Raw genomic sequence first — 6559 nt, forward strand, 5'->3', positions numbered from 1 at the left:
AAAAATTAACAAATGCTTAGATTAGATTAAAAATTTCACTTTGCCTGCACTAATAAGAAAAAAAAAGCACAAACATACACAAAATGATCAGAGAAGCTAAGACTGCAAGGGATGTACTCAGGGCAAGCATTACCACATGACTATAACATCACCCTTTGGGCTGGAATGGGTAGCGAGGCAACCGACACTGATAGGTTCTAGTTTGTGCATTGAGTACTGAACAAATGACAAATACTGGGACAAAATATTTCTCATCAAAATTATGTTGATACCAAATAGATGAGTTTCAAAGCAGTTGAGTACGGAGGTACTATGAACCTTTTAACTTTTTTTCCTGCCTCAAGGTGCTCCAGCTGTACCATCATTAGCTCTCTCTAGATTCTAACTCTTCAAATAGTTATTTTTTATGGAGAACTGAGGATCCCGCGAAGGAAGGCTGCAGTGGGTGACTAGTTGTTTCTTCATCTAGAATTCCTTATCTGGAGCAGACAGTTAACTACAAATAAGTTCCCTTTTTCCAATACAACAGCCCCAGTTTTCTAGGTATTTTCCCTCCACCAGTCATCAGCTTGGAAAGAATTGTTGGGAACTGCCATTTTGACCTTTCCAAGTAGGGTCAGCTAGTGGTCCAAATTAGAGCATTCTATTTCAATTGACATTTGTAAAAGCTCTTGAACCTCCTATTTTATTTCCTGGATCCTTTTTTTATTATTATTATCAAGGAGAGGGTTCACACAATGGCTGCTTTTGTGCCAGGAGTTCCTGAGGACTATCATAAACAACAGAAGCATTTCTCAGGGTTTTCATTCTGAAGCTGTTAGTTCTTGTAATTTTGCATCTCTCTCCAATATCTGACAGGGAGTATGGAGTTATATTTCACACTATCTTCATTAATTAACTCTAAACTTTCTAGAATGTAGCCTAATCTATTTTTGAAAGATAATCTGCAGATTTTTGGAACCAAACAATCCCTTTATACCTGAGTTTTTTTTCCCCTGTGGGTTCTAACTCTTGGTTCACTTTTCCAGAGATCTCAATAAAATTCTAACTTCTAGATAGAAATCTCCAAGTATAAATAAAGACCAATACATTTCTACAAAGTGTTTTGGATTTCTTAAAGTTTGCCTGGTAGCTTCTCCAGATGCAGCTCTGTTGGCTAGAATCATTTTTAATAATGACAGTGTAAACCTGAACTCCAGGACCATGAAACAGTTGCAATCCTATGTTGGGCCTGCAAAGTTTTAATTATGGAATTATCCCCATCCATCCACGGGGGGGGGGGGGGCGTTCTTACGTTTCTTATTGAGGATGTTTCCCTTTAGCCTAGCTCTAGGGGAACATAAATGCAGGTGTTTTGAATTTTTTTGGCTAAAGCTCACAATTACAAAATCAATAAAACTTGTGCAAAATGCTACCTTACATGACATACAATACAGTAATTGGAACTTGACTCCAATACTTGCTCATTCCAGGAATCCTTGATAGACAGGCGATTGTAACTCAGTTTAAAAAGGGGATTTAAAAATTATTCTTCACCAATGAGGGTTATTTTTCCAACAAATAAAGAAAGCACTACTCTAAGCATCCAGCTTCTCTCCAAAAAGAATGTTATTAAAAAGGACGTTAAATATTTATATTACTTAGTTCTCAATGAATTAAAGACATTTCATCTAAAATGAAATTAAAGGCATTTCAACTAAAAGTAAAAATGATTTTCCTTTCATGTAAATGTATGTTTGGTTATATCCCACCTTTTATTATTTTTTACAAATAACTCAAGATAGTATATCCAACATATTTTCCTCCTCCTATTTTCCTCACAACAATCTACTGAGGTGGGTTGGGCTGAGAAGAGTGACTGACCCAAGGTCTTTCAGCTGGCTTTCATGGCTAAGGCAGTATTAGAACTCACAGTCATTTGCTTTTTAGCCTGCTGCCACTGGACTGGCTTTAATAAATTGAATATTAAAAATCAAATAACCCATAAGGATAAACCCTTGTTGAAAAAAAAAATGTATTGCTTCTGGAAAAGTTATGATAAAACAAGATACAGTATTTTCAGTACTAATGACAAGGCAGTATATCTTAGAATCTAATTGCAAGCAGAAAATATAATTGTTTATACCACATTTTTGGCTTCTTGTCTATATCTAGTTTTCTATGGGTACAGGATACTGAACTAGATGAATTTCTGGTCTGATTATGTTCTTAAGCAAAGAATTTGGGATCTCTTAGACCTACTAAGGGATATTTATTCTATAGTAGATTCTAGCATTGCAGTTTTTAGATTACTTTAAACCCTTTTAATGAGATTTTAATTTTCACATATTAGTTATATCCAGCCCTTTAGGAAGAAAGAATATATATATATCATCTTTTTGTATTTTTTATACTGTTGAGTCTTCCCTTACTCTAAATGTAACACTTACATAGCTTTTTTCAGAAATGCATCAATAAATAACTTTCCCTATTGTGACTCAACAGAGCTCAACAGAGGTCAGTGCAAGCTTCCTTTCAAGAATTATTTACTGCTGTATCTCTTTTCCCTGAGCAACCCTTGATAAACAACCAAAGGAACCACTAAGAATATATTTTATATACTACTGAGCAGAAAATAATGTATGGAATAAGTGTGCTGAATTTCAACCACATTTTTGAATGTATTTTTAACTTAACATTTAATATGAACAATCAAGGTTTTTATTTCTGCTCACAGAAATAAAAGCTAGAAAAATGTGGGATAGCCAGCAACATCACCAGATGGATTTGTCACTGACTGACAAACCATACTCAACAAGTAGTCCTTAGTGGCACTACATCTACATGGAAGTAAGCAGTGGGGTACCACAAGGTTCTGTCTTGGGCCCAGTACTTTTCAATATCTTCATAAATATCTTAGAAGAGGGAATAGAAGGGGAACTCAACAAATTGGCAGGTGATATTAAGCTGGTAGGAATAGCCAATACCCCAAAATACAACCTCAGAATCTAAAAAGATCTTTACAGATTTGAACAATGGGCCCTATCCAGTTGCACCCCTATCTGGACTGAGATGCCTTACGTACGGTCACTCATGCACTCGTCACCTCCTGTAACAACTGCAACACTCTCTACTGCAACACTCTCTACATGGGGCTGCCCTTGAAGACCACCCGGAGGCTTCAGCTAGTGCAGAATGCGGCCGTGCAGGTTGTGATGGGAGCATCCCAATACTCCCATATTACACCCCTCCATTGGTGCATTGGTTGCCGGTTGCCCTTCTGGTGAGGTTCAAGGTGCTGGTTCTTACCTATAAAGCCCTACATGGCTTAGGCCCAGGATATTTACAGGACCGTCTGCTGCCAGAAAGAACTTCCCATTGCCCTGTGCGCTCACACAGAGAGGGTCTCCTCAGGGTGCCGTCGGCCAGACAATGTCAGCTGGCGACCCCCAGGGGGAGGGCCTTCTCTGTTGGAGCGTCTGCCCTTTGGAATCAGCTCCCCCGAGAACTTCAGATGGCCCCAGATCTCCGGTCCTTTCGTCGCGACCTATAGACATACCTTTCCCAACTGGCCAACCTGGACTGAAGACGGAGTTTTAATTTCGTTTTAATTTTTATTGTTTTTTAGTGGGGCTTTGTAAATTTAATCTCTCTTAATATTTGTATTTATTGTTTTATTGTTGTTAGCCGCCCTGAGTCCTTCGGGAGATAGGGCAGCATATAAGTCCCATAATTAAATTAAATTAAATTAAATTAAATTAAAACAAAATTTAATGTGGAGAAAAGCCAGGTCTTACACCTGGGCAGAAAAAAACAAAGGTCCAAATACAGATTAGGTGAAACCTGGCTTAAAAACAGTAACTATTGAGCGGGACCTTGGAGTTCTGGTGGACGATCAGTTAAACATGAGCCATCAGTGTACGGCAGCAGCCAAAACAGCTAATACAATCCTTGGTTGTATAAACAGAGGCAGAATCAAAATCCCGTGAAGTATTAGTACAGCTTTATAAAGTCTTAATAAGGCCACACCTGGAATACCACATCCAGTTTTGGTCATCACATTACAAAAAAGATGTTGAAATTTGGAAAAAGTGTAAAGAGTAACAACTAAGATGATTAAAGGCCTGGAGACTAAAACATATGAAGAACAATTGCAGGATTTGGGTTTGGTTAATCTAGAGAAAAGAAGGATTTGTGGGGTGGGGGACATAATAGCAGTATTCCAGTATTTCAGAGGCTGCCACAAAGAAGGGGTAGATCAACCTATTTTTCAAAGCACCAGAGGGCAGGACAAGAAACAACGGATGGAACCTAATCAAGGAAAGAAGCAACCTGGAATTAAGGAGAAGCTTTCTAACAGTCAAGACAATTAACCAGTGGAACAGCTTGCCTTCAAATGTTGTAGGTGCTTCACTGGAGGTTTTTAACAAGAGACTGGACAGTCACTTGTCTGAAATGGTAGGATCTCTTGCTTGAGCAGGGGGCTGAACTAGAAGATCTCCAAGGTCCCTTCCAGCTCTATTTTGTTTTCTGAAAATGAAAGCTATAAGAAAGCTATATTTTTTGTTAGAGCAGCAGTCCTCAACCTTGGCAACTTTAAGACTTGTGGACTTCAACTTCCAGAATTCCTCAACCAGCAAAGCCACAAGTTGCCAAGATTGAGGACCCCTGTGTTAGAGGATGGAAGAGATATTTTACATGAAATCTTAGGTAATTTTTGTTTTGCATTGGAACCTGCAAAGTGTGTGTGTTGATGAAATTGTATGAAAAGGATGAATTAAGGTAAACATAAAGAAGATTTCTACTTGAAGATCAATGAATAATGTTCCTCCATTTTGTTTAAAATGTGCATTAATTCTGTACATGATAAATGTAGATACCGGTAGTTTAAGATTACACTATGGAGCAAGTAACCAAACCTCTAAAACGTAACAATTATAGAGGAAGGAAGCCAATGATCACATTTAAAGGGAAGTTTTGAACCAGCTAGCCTTTAGGTATTACAGATACCAAAGCCAGGATGCAAAAGAAAAATGACTGCCCTCTTCAATACAAATTGTTCTTGTACAGGAAACAACAATAAAAAAACAGAAAGATGAGAGAAATCATTCATTAAAAGCAGCCTTACAAATAATGTAATCTACCACCACTTCTGTAACATACATGCCTTTTTTTATTTTTAAGAGCATATTCTGATGGGATAAATGGGAAAAAAAACACGCTTCCTGAAGACCAGTCATTTTAGAAGGAATCCATATGAAATGAGTTATAATTAGAAGGCCTTAGATTATATTATTAGTTTTAAATAATGTAATCTTTTCCTAATTGCATCATGTCTTTTCTAGAAAATAAGCTTCCTGGCTAAGCTGCTGGAATTGGCCACTGTATTTCCAAATATCATCATTTACTTTTTTTGTTTTCTGAAAATGAAAGCTATAAGAAAGCTATATTTTTTGTTAGAGCAGCAGTCCTCAACCTTGGCAACTTTAAGACTTGTGGACTTCAACTTCCAGAATTCCTCAACCAGCAAAGCCACAAGTTGCCAAGATTGAGGACCCCTGTGTTAGAGGATGGAAGAGATATTTTACATGAAATCTTAGGTAATTTTTGTTTTGCATTGGAACCTGCAAAGTGTGTGTGTTGATGAAATTGTATGAAAAGGATGAATTAAGGTAAACATAAAGAAGATTTCTACTTGAAGATCAATGAATAATGTTCCTCCATTTTGTTTAAAATGTGCATTAATTCTGTACATGATAAATGTAGATACCGGTAGTTTAAGATTACACTATGGAGCAAGTAACCAAACCTCTAAAACGTAACAATTATAGAGGAAGGAAACCAATGATCACATTTAAAGGGAAGTTTTGAACCAGCTAGCCTTTAGGTATTACAGATACCAAAGCCAGGATGCAAAAGAAAATTGACTGCCCTCTTCAATACAAATTGTTCTTGTACAGGAAACAACAATAAAAAAACAGAAAGATGAGAGAAATCATTCATTAAAAGCAGCCTTACAAATAATGTAATCTACCACCACTTTTGTAACATACATGCCTTTTTTATTTTTAAGAGCATATTCTGATGGGATAAATGGAAAAAAAAACACGCTTCCTGAAGACCAGTCATTTTAGAAGGAATCCATATGAAATGAGTTATAATTAGAAGGCCTTAGATTATATTATTAGTTTTAAATAATGTAATCTTTTCCTAATTGCATCATGTCTTTTCTAGAAAATAAGCTTCCTGGCTAAGCTGCTGGAATTGGCCACTGTATTTCCAAATATCATCATTTACTTTTTTCAGGCTAAAACTATATTTTTGAGAAAAGAAATTCTTACTATCTGAAAAAAAAATTCCAATATATATGTATTTCTTTTTTTGTTTTGTTTTTTAACAAATTTTATTGAATATACAATTAAAAACAAAAGTGGACATATTACAGCTTCCATGGCTTCAACATTGCTATTAGTATTACATTATATAAAGAAAAAAATGTACAAAAGAGATGGTCTGCATCCATCCAAGAAAGGGACTGAGTTACTTGGCAATAAATTCACAGCTTTTCTGGAGGAATATT

Source organism: Vipera berus, assembly GCF_964194415.1.
Source record: "Vipera berus genome assembly, chromosome: Z".
NCBI classification, from domain to species: domain Eukaryota; kingdom Metazoa; phylum Chordata; class Lepidosauria; order Squamata; family Viperidae; genus Vipera; species Vipera berus.